The sequence below is a fragment of the Synchiropus splendidus genome, chromosome 10, assembly GCF_027744825.2.
Source record: "Synchiropus splendidus isolate RoL2022-P1 chromosome 10, RoL_Sspl_1.0, whole genome shotgun sequence".
In the NCBI taxonomy this organism is placed as follows: Eukaryota; Metazoa; Chordata; class Actinopteri; order Syngnathiformes; family Callionymidae; genus Synchiropus; species Synchiropus splendidus.
In genome coordinates, this window is record NC_071343.1 from 20,488,578 (window position 1) to 20,505,617 (window position 17,040).

The 17,040-nt window shown below is 42.9% G+C and overlaps 11 non-coding genes across 11 annotated transcripts; 9 read left to right on the plus strand and 2 right to left on the minus strand.

The window, feature by feature from the left end:
• The first annotated feature begins 220 nt into the window (after positions 1-220).
• On the plus strand, positions 221-294 carry trnan-guu (transfer RNA asparagine (anticodon GUU)). Its single transcript has one exon. It is a non-coding gene; the product is annotated as a tRNA-Asn (tRNA).
• Positions 295-5,848: 5,554 nt separating this feature from the next.
• On the plus strand, positions 5,849-5,921 carry trnak-cuu (transfer RNA lysine (anticodon CUU)). Its single transcript has one exon. It is a non-coding gene; the product is annotated as a tRNA-Lys (tRNA).
• An 816-nt stretch (positions 5,922-6,737) lies between these two features.
• Positions 6,738-6,810, plus strand: trnar-acg (transfer RNA arginine (anticodon ACG)). Its single transcript has one exon. It is a non-coding gene; the product is annotated as a tRNA-Arg (tRNA).
• An 813-nt stretch (positions 6,811-7,623) lies between these two features.
• trnai-aau (transfer RNA isoleucine (anticodon AAU)) lies at positions 7,624-7,697 on the plus strand. Its single transcript has one exon. It is a non-coding gene; the product is annotated as a tRNA-Ile (tRNA).
• Positions 7,698-8,878: 1,181 nt separating this feature from the next.
• On the plus strand, positions 8,879-8,960 carry trnas-uga (transfer RNA serine (anticodon UGA)). The gene has a single exon. It is a non-coding gene; the product is annotated as a tRNA-Ser (tRNA).
• A 284-nt stretch (positions 8,961-9,244) lies between these two features.
• LOC128766507 (U5 spliceosomal RNA) lies at positions 9,245-9,357 on the plus strand. Its single transcript, XR_008416005.1, has one exon. It is a non-coding gene; the product is annotated as a U5 spliceosomal RNA (small nuclear RNA).
• A 1,908-nt stretch (positions 9,358-11,265) lies between these two features.
• On the plus strand, positions 11,266-11,338 carry trnak-uuu (transfer RNA lysine (anticodon UUU)). The gene has a single exon. It is a non-coding gene; the product is annotated as a tRNA-Lys (tRNA).
• A 1,329-nt stretch (positions 11,339-12,667) lies between these two features.
• trnar-acg (transfer RNA arginine (anticodon ACG)) lies at positions 12,668-12,740 on the plus strand. The gene has a single exon. It is a non-coding gene; the product is annotated as a tRNA-Arg (tRNA).
• A 1,424-nt stretch (positions 12,741-14,164) lies between these two features.
• On the minus strand, positions 14,165-14,238 carry trnai-aau (transfer RNA isoleucine (anticodon AAU)). Its single transcript has one exon. It is a non-coding gene; the product is annotated as a tRNA-Ile (tRNA).
• Positions 14,239-15,655: 1,417 nt separating this feature from the next.
• On the minus strand, positions 15,656-15,728 carry trnam-cau (transfer RNA methionine (anticodon CAU)). Its single transcript has one exon. It is a non-coding gene; the product is annotated as a tRNA-Met (tRNA).
• Positions 15,729-16,302: 574 nt separating this feature from the next.
• On the plus strand, positions 16,303-16,375 carry trnak-cuu (transfer RNA lysine (anticodon CUU)). Its single transcript has one exon. It is a non-coding gene; the product is annotated as a tRNA-Lys (tRNA).
• The last annotated feature ends 665 nt before the right edge of the window (positions 16,376-17,040 follow it).

Below are 17,040 nucleotides of genomic sequence, written 5' to 3' on the forward strand. Positions count from 1 at the left end.
TGTTGGTTGATGCAAAGATGAAATGGTGGAATCTTTTGCTCTCATTCTCTTTAGTCATTTATTCCCTAAAGCACTGCTGCCATCTTTCTTTCACACTCTCTCTTTGCTGAAAAACACATTGCTATCACTGACTTCAATCACACAATCCTTCTGCACAATCTTCAACCTTGAAAACTGAAAACGTTTGTTCACAGATCCACATTTTCTTGTGCTGCAGCATGTCTCTGTGGCGCAATAGGTTAGCGCGTTCGGCTGTTAACCGAAAGGTTGGTGGTTCGAGCCCACCCAGGGACGTGACCTGCTTTATCTTGCAGTAAAATCTTCATTCATGTACTCACTCTGACAGACGTGATGTTGATCTCCAAAAAACAGCCCTTCATGACAATCCTCTTAAGCATTTGTTGCTGGTCTTGAAACAAGTTCGAAACAGTCTTAAAAAACACAGGGTGGCCTGAAGTAGCAAATAATTTGGCTTGATTTACATTTAAAATAACTAACTTTGAGATTTACTAAGGTGAGATTAACTAAGTAGGAAAAAAGAGCAGAAATATTATTAAAACAATCTTAATAATCTTATACAATTTGGTCTTACATAGTATTTTCAAAACATGATCAATAAGAACTTTAGCCTAGATATGAGATTGTAAGTCTTGGCCAGATCAGGAGTTTTTGCAGTCTACTGTCTGTGTGTTCAAGATGAAAGTAAGTACATTTTTAATTTCTACGTTCTGGTAATAATGAATGTGTGATTCATGTAAATGGGTAGCGGTGTAACTGTTCAAGTCAGATTGGTTAAATGACCTTTGCTCTAAAGCTGAACAAACCTGAATCTTCTACCACTGCTGTAAGATAAGATAATGTCTTATGAGGGTTTTTTTAAACAATGTAACAACACATTACTTGCATTCTCGACATTATGACCTGTGATGTTTGTTGTCTCAGTGAAGTTTGCTAACTACCTGTAGCTATCACCAGGCAGGAGGAAACTGCATGAAAAGATCAGACCCTGCCTTCAATTGTTGGACTGTCACGGCATACAGTCTGGTTGAACTCCAGTCAGCTGAAGACCAATGAAGTCACACACACTGTGTTACGTGACGGTTCCACAGAGCGATTCCTGGTGGACACAACATCACTTCATGCAGCATATTCCACCCCAAGGCACAACACTATTGCTATGTGACAGTTCCGTAGACTCAAAATGACCAAAGCATCCTAAACACACACCAATGTTGTTGGTAGGACTCGAAACTACGTGGGTACAACCCAATGGATTTCAAGTCCATGGCCTTTTTTTTCATCGTCTTTTGTCGATTTGGAAATGCTGAGTCGTACACGAATGATGGTTGGACAAAAGAGAAGACTTGCGATGGCTAGGAAGCGCTCAACTATCAGGTACGGTGGACCGTATGAGGCGACTCCAATGGCAACAACAAAACAGGTTACACTGAACACAGCAAACAGCTCTCTCAAGAAAAAGAGCACCAACAAGTGAGCAAAGCCCCAATGGATTTCTTCCACATTAACCTTTAACTCAAGGTGTCGTCCTCTGCAGCATGTGACGAGAAAAGGACAAACCGGGTAGTTTTCTATTTTTACATTCATGTAGATCCACTTTGGTTCACTGAAGAATTTCAAGGTTCTACCACATTTGACGTCCAAGTAGAGTTGGTGACTTGACTGGAGTTCTGCCCATCCCCCACCGAAGTCCGTATGACTGCAATATTAACTAGACGGACATGTACACAGTCCACAATACATCACTGTACGCCAGGTTGGATTGAAACCAAACATGTTTATAACCAAGTATTTACCTCATAAGTGTCTCTTGGAACAGGTGGGACATTTTCATCCTCCAGTGAAGTGTTCTGTGGGCTGAAATACAAAGTTTCATCACAAACAATGAAATTCTAAGCATAGCAGTGATCAAATGATACTACTGCAAAATGTGATGATATAGAACATCATATTAGATCTTTCTATCCACATGATGTACACAGATTCTTCTGTGAAATATTCATAAACAGTATGTCATGCAAGAACTAACAACTGCTACTATTGGCTGGATTCAAATGGAAGAGAAGGACGATATCTATGGATGGATGTATGGATGGATGGATTGTCATGACAAACTGAGAATACAGCTAAAATACTGCAACAACATTTAAATTACTTTTTAAACATTAAAATATTATTTTCACAATACCACGACTTACTGTACACTACTACTTTTGCCAACTGTATAGTTTGTCTCTGTTTTGAATGCAGAAAATAAAGAGATCAATTGTTGACCAGAACTAATTTAAATTCAAACATGAAAACCTTCTGTGAATCACTATAATTTTTTTGTCTTTCTTCAAGTTGACTTAGGAGTTCCCCTCGATATTCGACAAGGAAGTCTCCCTTTTGTAAGTGCAAGTAGCTGAACACTCCTGGATCTTATAATAAACAGAGAAAAATATGACAAGTTGGGGGAAATGAAATGGACACATTAATAAAACTTTGTTGACCGAGTACTTCACAGACAGTTGTTCCCTAAATGCTATATGGACAACACAGAAATAAGGACACACAAAACACAGAAGTGACTATAAAAGTGCATGAATATGAATGCAGCTGAATAACTTGTCAGTAAACAAAAGAAAATGCCTTCATGTTTATTTCAATCTCTAGCACATTGTAAATGCCTGACATGACAAATTCAATTACATTTGTTTCACGATTACATCACATGGCTTCATCATTGTCACATTGCATCCATTTCAGTCAACATTCTTTCGTACATTTGACAGAACTTGAAAAGGAGCAGATTAAAGAACACTTCAGAAAATTTCTGCCCCATATTCCCAGTTTTCCCGATCTTTCAGGAAAGCGCGGTTGTGTGTAAGTTTGTGTCTCTGCGAGGTCCTAGTTTTGTATCGTTGATTAAAAATAAAGAAATCTGTGATGATTTAAGACGAGTGACCCAAATGCAGCAGGAAGGAGGCGAATGTCGTCGGGTTTGGATTTCAAGGTTTTGTGTACAGGGCAATTGGCTATAACATAAGCCATCCCTAGTTCCGAGTACACGACCTCCCTTTGCCTTTCTTGATAAAAGGCCCCCTCGTGTGGTCAACTCAGTCAGTCTATTGTTGCAGACACGGTTCTAAAACTATAATATATGTATCAACTTCATCTGATTATATTAGTGAGTAGTGTCGGCGCTTCACTGAGCGGGTTATTTACTTCGCCCGACCTGTTGAAAAACAGGTTCTTGACCTTACAATGCGACCTTCTACCGTAGTCTCTTTACTTAGCTTCGTTTAGGGACACATGATTAGATCCTCAATCCATTCCTTAAATGAAACATTACCTCAGCCTTCTGAACTACCACTTTATCATTGACATAATAATTCAGGATGGAATAATGTTACCAGTCGAGACATTCACTACATGTGCACAGGGAAGGAAATCAAACATTAATTCAATCGAGCATTAACTCACCTATAACCCAGTTGATGGTAGAACAGGAGCCAGTCGATTCTTTACTAGTCAGCGATCAATGCCGTTGTGCAGTTTTATTTTGTTTTTATATCAAAAGTATTTCTTCAAAAAATTGATAAAAAGCATAACAAAACAGTAAAATCAATAAAGAATAAAATTCAATACAAAAATGATAAAAGGATAATAAAACAATAAAATTCAAAAAAGGATAATAAAAACAATAAAATCAATAAACATCAATAAACTCAAGGGTATCGCCAGACGCTAATACCCAACCAAGTCCAAGGCACCGCCAGACGCTAGTGCACATACATAAATGTCAAAAAATCATATAATCAAAATGCGTACAATAAAAAGGATTAAGTCAAAGATCATAAAAAATATATTCAAAGTATATGCAATAAAAGAGATTAAGTCAAAAGAATCAATAATAAAAATCAACCAATCAATAATAAAAACCATAAGAGAACAATAAAAAGAGTTAAATCAAATAGCCTAAGAGCAAGAGCAAGAGCACCGTCCCAAGTTAAGATACAAGACCTTACAGCAAACGGATGAAGCCAAAAGCGTGGAGCAAGAGAGAGAAGGGTCAGTTTTTCCTAGACATTTATAGCAACATTGCTGATTTCAATAAACAATCCCCCAACGCGTCATTAATGGATGACGTGTTCTTGTCATCTTCAGTGGAAAGTTTTAATTTTCATCACGTGTTCTAGCTGTCGTCCTTTGTGGAAAGTTTTAACTTCATTAGAGACACCCCTCATGTCTTATGCAAATGTTTTAGATTCATTGAACATGCTGAGTGTTAGTGTCATTGTTTTGATAAATGTAACTTATCTTCTAAGTGAAGACCGCAATGTTCTATTAATACAACGTACCTTCTAAGCGTTAACCATAATCGCAAGCTCAGCTTAAAAACATGGTCTGCTTACAAGTTCACCCTGAGTTCAGAGCATGTCCTGCTTGTAAGTTCAAAAGTGCAAAGCATACAGGTTCAATAAGTGCTCATAATAAGAGCAGGCCTTGGTTATAATATTTTCGATTTTCCAGTATATACAACAGCGAACAAACAAAAGAAGTTTACAAATTTTATAATAAAACAAACAAATACACTCCACTTCTGCACTGCAAGGAGGCAGGAGAAACATAAGAATCACAATATCGACAAACGCGGAGGAAAGAATATAAAACCTCAACACCAGACAGAGACAGAGTCCAATAAATAAAATCCACCATTTCATCTTTGCATCAACCAACACTGTCTTCCACTTCTTTGTCCCAAACCTCATTGTACCGATCACATGGACATTGTGTTGTCACATGGCTCGCATCACTTCGTAGTGTTGCAAAGCTTGTGTCCCAAAACAGTTGTACATAAATACCAATGGTGACAGTGAATCGCTCTGATGCTGAAATCTTGTCTCAGTGTTTTGCATTCAAATCTCTGTCAAAAGCACGTATTACACATGTTCAGTCAAAGTGGCAGCACAAGGTCAGAAGCTCCAAGCTAATAGTCAACGCTGGTTGTCCTGTGCAAGAACTAGGAATACGACGACCTATGGGACAGGAGTCCACCCAAAGGGGTTTATGGCTTGATCAGGATCATGGTGACTGATCGATTGGAGCGTCCCGATGTGGTTCCCATACCAGGGGCCAAACAACGACACCATATGGGACGTACCCCGAAACAGTTGAACGTAAATGAATGGAATGGAAATCCATACCACTTTTCAAAATGACAGTGAGGCTCGAACTCACGACCTTCAGATTATGAGACTGACGCGCTGCCTACGGCGCCAACGAGGCTTGTGCAGTCAATGAAAAGCAGCGTGACTCAGAGGAAAGGCCAAGTGCATGGAATGGAGACCCACTTCTTTGGTAGAAAATACATGAAGCAACGTTCCCATCCATGAGGAGGATTGCAAAGAGACATCTCAGAGTAACTGCAACTCAGGACCTGCAGTGTTAAGGCTGGACAATGAGTAAGTTCAAGAAGAAGTGTGATGAAAGGAAAAAATGTAAACACGTTACTCTTTCTAAATCTGAACCTTAAATATATTGTGAACAATGCCTGAAAAGGACGAAGGGATTATTCGGGGAATTATTCCTGAAGGTCTTTGTGGGCAAAGAGGAAATGGTGGTGCCAACTATAGTTTACAGTATATTTGCACTTTTGACTGGAGTTGTTTAAAGCATGTGACTCTGAATCAGTTGCTGTGTGGTTGTCTTGACTCAGCACATGTGTTTTTAAAGTGTTGTATTCATCATGTTATTTGCTGTGAATTTTTGAATTTGAATGTAAACAGCTTAATCCGATTACTGGATAGAAAGTCGAAGTTCTCTCAGTCAGACTACCCACCATGGAGCCCGGCTAGCTCAGTCGGTAGAGCATGAGACTCTTAATCTCAGGGTCGTGGGTTCGAGCCCCACGTTGGGCGCAATTTTTTAGCTTGCTCAAATTCAGGTTGGACACATCATTGTCCCGACACAATGGACGATAGGATGTTCTCTGTCTTGCACATAGGCTCTGCAGCCCTGATGGATGAGGAGGACTCAACATGCCACCTGCCTCTTGTTCCACCCAAATCAATCAGACATTGTAACACATTCCTCTCCCGAGACCTCAGAACTTGGCCTGCCAGCCAGAGTCAACTTTTCAAGATACATTGATGCAAATAAAGATAAAGAATCATGGACAAATGCTCACACTACCTTTACAGTGAGTAAGAGAGAGAGACACCCTAGACCAGGGGTCTCACACTGGTCCTCAAAGGGCCACAGTGGGTGCAGGTTTACAACCAGTCACCTTTTCACCAAGCAGGTGTGTGAAGACTGTCATCAGTTTGATTGTGAGTCCTGGTGTGGGACCTGACATGTGGCTGGATCAGTTTTGCAGTTGATTTATTGATACATCATTGAAAGGCAGATGATGAAAAGATTAGAAACTTCAAAAGTGGATTCTTGGGCTCATGGAATAGTCTCTGAGGATTGTGGACTTTTAGGAATCATTTCGGACAGAGACGTCATATGAGTTCAATTGATGATCCGTCGATGTGTATTGAGCTAAGCGAGTCAAACTGAGATGGCAGGGGAGGCACCATTGTCAGGAGGTGGTTCACCCAAGGCTTCAAGGACTCAAGCACAGAAAGTTTCTTTTCATTCTGGCACTGGGGTTGAACTGCTTTGGAATGTTGTGAGGCGTCTGATACCCGACTTTCACTCAAGTCAGTTCACATGGAATTGAACCAAACATAGGGCTAGTGGCGCAATGGATAACGCGCCTGACTACGGATCAGGAGATTCCAGGTTCGACTCCTGGCTAGCTCGGGCTAATCTTTCATTCATGACGCAAAAGTAAAACATGAGAACAGTATTTCTGCAGTGCATGCCACCTAACTTTTCTGGTCAACACTAATGTGAGAGAAATGTGGTGAGGTGGCTTCTTCTATTGTGTAAGAAACATGGGTCCTGGCAGCCGTGATCGTATAGTGGTCAGTACTGTGCGTTGTGGCCGCCGCAACCCTGGTTCAAATCCAGCTCACCACACTTTCATTCCTTCCGCGCCAAAAGTTTTGAAATTGAGTCCTCATCAATGTTTTTATTACGTAATCATAATTTTCTGTGTATTTTGCAACTTTTGAGTATTAAGTTTATGTTCATATTTCCCCAATGCAGGCATTTTTTGAAGGCATTTCATTTGGATGCAGGAACCAAAGCATGTGCCTGAAAATGTGTTCAGTTATTCCATGCAGCGAGCGCATTGAGCAACTCAATAAAACCACCTCTTAAAACTATCTTCTCCACAGCGTGGAGCTGGGATTACTAGTGAGTCCCTCAATATTGGCTGAACCATGAAAGTCATGTATTACGGTCAAAAGCTGTTGTTACATGGTCTGACTGCTAATGCATGGTACTTGTAAGAGACTGATGTTTGAACTTTAGCTTCTGTGCAGCAACTGTGAGTACAATCCTGGATCAGCCCTAATTCCACATCTGACTATCTCCTTCATCATCTTTGAACCTCAGTGGTGATCTTTCTCTTCATTTATGCAGGACTTCAACATCAAAGGTCCTTTGTTCAACTTGTTCCCTCGCTCCTCTCCTTATCTCCAGAACAGCAACACAATATCTCCTGCAACTGGCCGGTTTGCTCAGATGGTTAGAGCGTGGTGCTAATAACGCCAAGGCCATGGGTTCGATCCCCATACTGGCCAATGATATTATGTTAACTGTGACTATATATGTATTTAACAGTTAACATGAGAGAAGTTTCACAGTTGTGTATAAATATATATTTAAAGAAAATGCGGTGTTTACCCTCAAATCCTACGCTCCATAAATGAACAAGGGTGCCAAAACACCCTATCAGGTCAGGGAAGTGTTCAATGTCATGATGTTGAGGCCGGAGTTTGAAATGTTTCGGTGGTCCAGTATCTTCCTGTGCAAATCCTGAATTGATTCTTCGGTGAATACCGGGCGCAGTACTATTTCAACCACCTCCTTCAAGTCCATCAGCACAGTCCATGCTCCGTGTCCTTCAGGTACCATATGAAAGGAAACAATCTCAGCAATGTGGCATTTTCATGTCCATTACCACCAGTTGTGTTCCTTGCTGCAAATGCCTTGGGCAGGCAGACATCACAACGTTTAGAAAATGAAGCTCAAGTATTCCAACCCACATTCATAACACTCACACTGCTATATTTTGACCGATGCATCAATTTATGTGCGGAGTGGAACTGAGTAGATACATATCTTGAGCTGACATGGACTTAAAGAAATAGAGAAGCTGAGGAGCCGAACTGAGTCGGCCAAAAACCATCATCTCACTGCATGATTGTTCATCCACTATTGTGGATTTCTCTTTGTGAAAGTGAATGTACCTTGACAGGAATCTCTGCAATGGTGTTCTTGTGTAAACTGTAGCTTCCTTCCAAGCAGTTGACCTGGGTTCAATTCTCAGGCTTTGCCAATTGTTTTTGCCATCTAACCGTGGATGGCAGAATATTTGTGCCTCAACTGTCAACACCACAAAAGTCCCATTAAGGCTGGACGCGGACGACCAACAGACAGGTCTCAATGGGATAAAAATCAATCTCTGCCTGGCGCTGTTGGTAGGACTCGAAGCTACGGGGGAAATCCCCAATGGATTTCAGTTCCATGGCCTTCATCACTCGTGCCTTCAGTGGATTTGTGAATGGTCAGAAGAAACCAGTTCTTTGAATCACGACTGAATGGAATGGGCTACGTGCCGTGGCTGGGAATCGAACCCAGGTCAAGTGCTTGAAAAGCAGCCATCATCATTGTTGTTTGAAAGATGAGGAAGAGATGATGTGATGAACTGATTTCTAATGAACCCATAAATATATAAATGATGAAGTGACCGAGAAACGGTGTTGTTGTGGCCGAGTGGTTAAGGCGATGGACTTGAAATCCATTGGGGTTTCCCCGCGTAGGTTCGAGTCCTACCAACAGCGTTAATGTAGATTTTCTTGCCTTGTGACCTGTGTGTCGTCGTCAGCGTCCAGACTTACTTGATGTTTTCAAGCCAAAATATAAGACTGTAAGAGTGTTGTGGACCAGCTGCTCATAGAGTTTACGTTGCAGCTTTTTATCTTGTGTCGTACTTTTCGACGGATTACTTCCTTACTTTGTCTTCATTCATCACGTCGTGAGACACGCACGATGCAGAGGGCGCCACCATGAGTTAAAGGTCGATGTGGAAGAATACAGCTCCTTCTCTGGTTCAGTGTCAGTAGTTCACTCATGTTTCTCTTCAGATCGTATAAATCTTTCGCCTTTTACTAAAGATTTCCGTGGAGAGGAACAACATGAGTTTTTACTAATTTTTTGATGCCCTGCTCTTGTAGGGCTTCTTATTGTGTTCAATGTAACCTGTCTGGTTAACAACTTTGGATCACAAGTGCAGAGTTGTTATTCCCAAGATGTGTATCTATGAAGTAGCAGAGTGTGTTGTCTAACTTCAATTGAGCCATCACTCCATTTCCATGGTTTTCAGAACAACATCTTTTCCTGCTCTAAAGGTGTCTCTCTTTTTGTAGAGATCCTCATTCTCATGTCTCTGTGACGTAACTGGTTAGTGTGTTTGGCTGTTGTGGGAAAGGCTGGTGGTTCGAGACCACCCTGGGAAGAAGATCCACTTTGGTTCCGTGACGAACCTCACGGTTAGTAGGGCAGGTGATCGGTTGGTGATTTCACAGTGCTGTCGGCCCGTACCTTCCCCAGGGGACTGGAATGTTTGATTTCTGCATTCAAAGGGTTTCACCCAATACTCTGCATGAAAAGATCAGACCCTGCCTTTAATTGTTGGACTGTCACGGCATACAGTCTGGTTGAACTTGTTCCACCCAACAAGAGGCAGGTGGCATGTTGAGGCACAGAAGTTGGCCTGCTCGCCAGAGTCAACTTTTCAAGATACATTGATGAGAAAATGCAAACACTCAACCTCAACCCTCAGTTCCTGTCCGTTTATTATTGTATTTAATAAACTGTTAATTTACTCTTGTTGTCCCGTGTCCTCTGTAAACCTGCAACATTCTAGCTATTGGGTCCACCTCCATGACGAGCCATGACTCATGTTCTATCTGTAGCTGCTGCCGTTGAGTCCTCTGCTCTGCAGACCTGCTCAGAGCTGCTGAGAGACGCGACCAGCGCCACATTTCATCATCTCTGACGGTTGTTCTGGAACTGATTGAAGAAGAATAGTTTGTAACTCTGACGTCTGTGTCCACAGTGAACTGGAAATAAACGTGTGAACGGACGTTTTGATGGTTCTGATCGCTGTTTGTCTGCTCCTTATTGAAACACAGGAGAGTCATGATGTAATAAAGCCAGAGGAAAAACGCTGCTCCTTCGTCTTTATTATTCAACAGTGCCGTAAACAACAGGCATGACGTTGTTCTGCATGTGTTCACGGAAGAATCACGTGAGAAACATCACGACGACATCCATTGCTCGTGGAATTCCATTCATTCCACTGGACATGTGAGGGAGAGAGACCCGAATGACGTTGCATCTTACAGATTTATTTCTCATAACTAAAAGATTGCGGGTTGTTGTCTCTTGTCACCAGTAAATGTTCAAACTTTCCCTTTTGCTTCATTCTGAAACATGCATTCAAAATAAAGTTTTATCATCTGAGTCCGTTGCTCTTGCAGCTGCTTCCACCTCTCGCTGGATCCTGCCTCTCCTCACTGGCTGCATGATAGATAGATGCTTCTAGAAGTTGCCTTTGCAAGTATAAGCTGGACAGTGTTGTGTATATTACTTTCTGTGATTACATTTTTCACTGTTTCGTCACGGTCTTTCCTCATAAACAAACGTGGGAATGGGGGAGGGACCAGAGACCCAGCTTTACGACAGCCTGCAGTTACACTCATTCACCTGTGATCAACCCGCTTCCTACGGCAGGTTTTGGGAGTAAACTCCCAAGTTTCTGAATACATTTTAATACTCTGGAGATTGTGTTGTCTATGTATTACAAGAATGACAGATGTCGAGTAACAAAAACAAAGAGTTTCACTTTTGATCACACGAGTGAGCCCGGACTCACTTAGCAACCATGCTAACGGTTGCTAACATAGAGGTAATGTCGTCTCCTAAAACCAACAAATCACGTCTTCCAATCTCCTTGAGGGAACTAACGCCGCGAGTTACAAAACACAGCTGATATCAGGTTTGTCATGTGCTCACCACAAACATCGGCTAAGACACAGGAACACACTCACTGCATCAGGTTACACACATCACACCTCCCTAGGAGCCTGGATAGCTCAGTCGGTAGAGCATCAGACTTTTAATCTGAGGATCCAGGGTTCAAGTACCTGTTCAGGCGATGCTTGGTGTCTGGCCAAGTTGGCTGTTGGCAAAAGCACTCAAAACTCTCTTGTCAACGGGCCTGATTGTAGCAGTGTTCAGCCTGAAGAAGCCACTGAACCACACCCTTGAAATGTCTGTTTTCCGAGACATTTTGAGCCATATGAACTGACTTGAGTGGAAGTCGGGTATCAGATGCCTCACAACATTCCAAAGCAGTTCAACCCCAGTGCCAGAATGAAAAGATACTTTCTGTGCTTGAATCCTTGAAGCCTTGGGTGAACCACCTCCTGACAATGGTGCCTCCCCTGCCATCTCAGTTTGACTCACTTAGCTCAATACACATCGACGGATCATCAATTGAACTCATATGACGTCTCTGTCCGAAATGATTCCTAAAAGTCTGCAATCCTCAGAGACTATCCCATGATCCCAAGAATCCACTTTTGAAGTTTCTAATCTTTTCATCATCTGCCTTTCAATGATGTATCAATAAATCAACTGCAAAACCGATCCAGCCACATATCAGGTCCCACACCAGGACTCACAATCAACTGATGACAGTCTTCACGCACCTGGTTGGTGAAAGGGTGACTGGTTGGAACAAAAAGCTGCACCCACTGTGGCCCTTTGAGGACCAGTGTGAGACCCTGGACTAGGGTGTCTCTCTCTCTTACTCACTGTAAAGGTAGTGTTAGCATTTGTCCATGAATCCTTATCTTTATTTGCATCAATGTATCTTGAAAAGTTGACTCTGGCTAGCAGGCCAACTTCTGAGGACTCAGGAGAGGAATGTGTTCCAATGTCTGAGTGATTTGGGTGGAACAAGAGGCAGGTGGCATGTTGAGTCCTCCTCATCCATCACAGCCGCAGCATCAATGTGGAAGACAGGACAGAAATAATTTGTAGACAAACTACACGAGGCGGCTAAAAAGTTGACGTTGAGCTCGAACCCACGGCCCTGAGCTTAAGCAGCATCCTCGTTAGTATAGTGGACAGTATCTCCGCCTGTCACGCGGAAGACCGGGGTACGATTCCCCAATGGGGAGTTGGTGTGCTTTTTTTTTTGTTTTTTTTTTTCGATGTTTTTTGCTTAATTTTTGTAGGGCACGCGATACAGTGGCTGTGGAACCGATGACTATCGTCAGGATATTGAGCTAAGCGTGTCAAACTGAGATGGCAGGGGAGGCACCATTGTCAGGAGGTGGTTCACCCAAGGCTTCAAGGATTCAAGCACAGAAAGTTTCTTTTCATTCTGGCACTGGGGTTGAACTGCTTTGGAATGTTGTGAGGCATCTGATACCCAACTTTCACTCAAGTCAGTTCACATGGAATTGAACAAAACATAGGGCTCGTGGCGCAATGGATAACGCGCCTGACTACGGATCAGGAGATTCCAGGTTCGACTCCTGGCTAGCTCGGTGTAAACTTATCTTTCATCCTTGATGTGGAAGTGAAATGTGGGAACAATATTTGTGCACTGCGTGCTAAATAACTTGTCTCGTCTACACTTGTGTGAGAGAAATGTGGTGAGATGGCCTTTTTTGTTGTGTAAGAAATATGTTTCCGAACACCTGTGATCGTATTTTGGTTCGTACTCTGCGTTGTGGCTGCAGCAACCGCAACTTTTTAGTCGCCGTAGCGTCGTCAGTAGCTGGTAGCTTATTCAGCTCATGATTAGTTGTCACCTGCCCGGTTCGATCACGTCGCCAAAGTTGATCAGACGCTGGGGGGTGTGGTCTCAAGTTGTTGTGCACGGTGGATTGAAAATGGCGGACCCAGTGCTCAACTATCGGTACTTATTAAAGGAAATCATAGAAAAAGACGTCTCTCATTTCGTAGCATTGGCCAGAGCCGCTCACACTGGTGAATTTAACCACCTCCTCCAGCAGCGTCGCCGGGATACAGCCGCTTCGAGTGGTACTTCAAGCGGAACCGCTGCTAGTTGGACGACCTGTTGGTCCAGATCAGTGGTCGAATACAGGACACCAAGTACCGCGGTCTGTCCTCTGGTGAACGTCTGTCTTCGGTCAGCAACTCGATTTGTAGTTGTGTTCGCCGACTTGTGTACAAGTCTTTCTGAACTGTCATCAATCATCAGTGCACCACAACTGCTCGTTCAAGAGTCACCTACCTGTTGAACAGAGCAAAGGTCCTTGCACATTATAATTCATCTCTGCAATAAAACAAAGCTGCGTTCAACTCAGTTTGTTGACATTTTGCACAGTGCTTTCGATTTTGATTTTTTCTCTGAAGCCATTGTCCACGAAAACAAATGCCCATCGTCAAACCTTTTAATTGCAAAAATAAAATCATGACCTCATTCATTTATACTCATCCATGCACCCAGAGTCATAGTCAAACTTGAAGTGAACTATGTCGGTGTGTTTTGAAGGATCTTCCCAGCAGGGACATCAGCATCCGGGGACCCTCCCTCAGTTGGTCTCTTCCTTTGGTGTCCAGCACAAAATGGAAGTTGGAAAGTTGGAGGAGATGCAGCAGCAGCACCAGGTGAGGCAGGAGGAAGGTCCATCCTCCTCCTCTCATGAATGACAACAGAGTGTGATGACATCATTGTACTAGCGATACACACTTTCTGCGATCCAGAAAGCTCTATATGTTTAATATTTAGCCAGCATTCAGGTCAGTTTTAAGGTTGGGATGTGCAATATCCTGTCATTAAAACAGTGAGTCAGTGGAGCATGAGGCGTGTGATCTCAGGGGCTGGTGTCAGGCAAATACAGAAGAGGAGAGGCCTCTGTGAGGAGCTTCACTGAGGCACTGAGGGATGAGCATTGAATCACAGAGATGCCATGGGGGAAGTTTAACATCTAAAATATAACAGTGGCCAGTATGGGGCTCGAACCCATGGCCTTGGTGTTATTAGCACCACGCTCTAACCATCTGAGCTAACCGGCCAGTTGCATGAGATATTGTATTGCTGTTCTGGAGATAAGGAGAGGAGCGAGGGAACAAGTTGAACAAAGGACCTTGTTGCCACAGTTGTAAAGCTGTAACCACATCAGGCTCCATGTTTGCAGTTTGACTTGTCACAGTTTGGTGAGTCCATCCACTACTACATGCCTTTCCACCAAACATTACAGGTTGGGATGCAGTTCACAACAGCGTCGATTTCAGAAGAAGGTTGGGAATGAAAAAGGTCACAAAGTTTTGAAAGTTTGTGCATTTATTCTGCAGATCTCACAAAGCCCTGGCAGATATCAAAGCCCAGAATAAATGCAGGTGTGTCTTCATCGGAAAATATATTGAAGAGTTCATTTCATGGGCTCAAGCCATGTGTCTGTTCTGAGAGGAAATGAGACAGAGCCGAGATGTGTGTGTGTGTGTGTGTTTTGGTGGACTTCACTGGTGAAATTAGTTCAAAGTACTCACTATGTGCTTTGAGTCAGCGATTTTGGCACAATTACAAATCACGAAGAAAGAAATGAACTTGGACTTGTGAGTCAGTTGAAAATAGGCAAAAGTGAGAGAAAGAGGGTTGTGCAAGGCAATATCACAACATTTTGCTGCTAAAACACAGCATCGTCACCATGAAATCAACAACATCTGTGAACTGGTGACTTTTCTCTGCGGAGAGAGTCACTCTCTCTGGAGTCGTCTGTCCTACATCATGCTGGTCATAATTGCAAACATCATCCACAACTGTCCTGATGTCTGAGAAGAGGGCAAAATGGACACATATCGCTCGGTGGAAACATACAATAAACAAAGGTCGTGCTAGGAGTCATGTTGCAAAGCTTGTCGCCCAAAACAGTTGTACTCCAAAAAGACAGTGCCCCGTGTGAGGCTCGAACTCACGACCTTCTGATTATGAGACTGACGCGCTGCCTACTGCACCAAGGCTTGTGTTTACCATATCTGTGTTATATAAATGCATCTAATAAATAATAATAAAAATGCCATTGAAACTCCAAAATATATATTCACTTTGAGAAGCCTTGTGTGTTTTACTTTACCCAGCTGATTCACCAAGATACAATCAGTGAGTCAGAGCTCAGCTCCGACCGTATCTGAACCTGAACCAAGCACAAGCTCTGCCACCAGCTCTGTGTCAGCATTCACGCCTGGTGCTTCCTCACAGCCCGCTGCATGGGCTTCTCCATCCTCACCCATAACAACAGGTGGGATATGGTCAGAGTTTGACAACCAAATTCTGGCATCGATGCTGCATCGCACAAGTGGCACTGATGCGGTCATTGAAATGCAGCGTGACTCACAGGAAAGGGCAAGTGAAAAACATACAATAAACAAAGGTCGTGCTAGGAGTCATGTTGCAAAGCTTGTCCCCCAAAACAGTTGCACCCTAAAAAGACAGTGCCCCGTGTGAGGCTCAAACTCACGACCTTCAGATTATGAGACTGACGCGCTGCCTACTGCGCCAACGAGGCTTGTGCAGTCAATGAAATGCATCGTGACTCAGAGGAAAGGTCAAGTGCATGGAATGGAGACCCACGTCTTTGGTAGAAAATACATGAAGCAACGTTCCCATCCATGAGGAGGATTGCAAAGAGACATCTCAGAGTAACTGCAACTCAGGACCTGCAGTGTTAAGGCTGGACAATGAGTAAGTTCAAGAAGAAGTGTGATGAAAGGAAAAAATGTAAACACGTTACTCTTTCTAAATCTGAACCTTAAATATATTGGGAACAATGCCTGAAAAGGACAAAGGGATTATTCGGGGAATTATTCCTGAAGGTCTTTGTGGGCAAAGAGTAAATGGTGGTGTCAACTATAGTTTACAGTATATTTGCACTTTTGACTGGAGTTGTTTAAAGCATGTGACTCTGAACCAGTTGCTGTGTGGTTGTCTTGACTCAGCACGTGTGTTTTTAAAGTGTTGTATTCATCATGTTATTTGCTGTGCATTTTTTAAATTGAAGCTGTTGAAATTGAATGTAAACAGCTTTGTCCGATTACTGGATAGAAAGTCGAGCTTCTCTCAGTCAGACAACACACCACGGAGCCCGGCTAGCTCAGTCGGTAGAGCATGCGACTCTTAATCTCAGGGTCGTGGGTTCGAGCCCCACGTTGGGCGCAACTTTTTAGCTTGCTCAAATCCGGGTTGGACACACCATTGTCCCGACACAATGGACGATAGGATGTTCTCTGTCTAGCATGTAGATCCTGCAGCCCTGATGGATGAGGAGGACTCAACATGCCACCTGCCTCTTGTTCCACCCAAATCACTCAGACACTGTAACACATTCCTCTCCTGAGTCCTTAGAAGTTGGCCTGCTAGCCAGAGTCAACTTTTCAAGATACATTGATGCAAATAAAGATAAAGATTCATGGACAAATGCTAACACTACCTTTACAGTGAGTAAGAGAGAGAGACACTCTAGACCAGGGGTCTCACACTGGTCCTCAAAGGGCCACAGTGGGTGCAGGTTTTCGTTCCAACCAGTCACCTTTTCACCAACCAGGTGCGTGAAGACTGTCATCAGTTGATTGTGAGTCCTGGTGTGGGACCTGATATGTGGCTGGATCAGTTTTGCAGTTGATTTATTGATACATCATTGAAAGGCAGATGATGAAAAGATTAGAAACTTCAAAAGTGGATTCTTGGGCTCATGGGATATATGAGTTCAATTGATGATCCGTCCATGTGTATTGAGCTAAGCGAGTCAAACTAAAGGTACGTTGACACCGAACGCGACTTCCGCGAGCAACACGATTGATTTACATACAAAGTCAATGGAG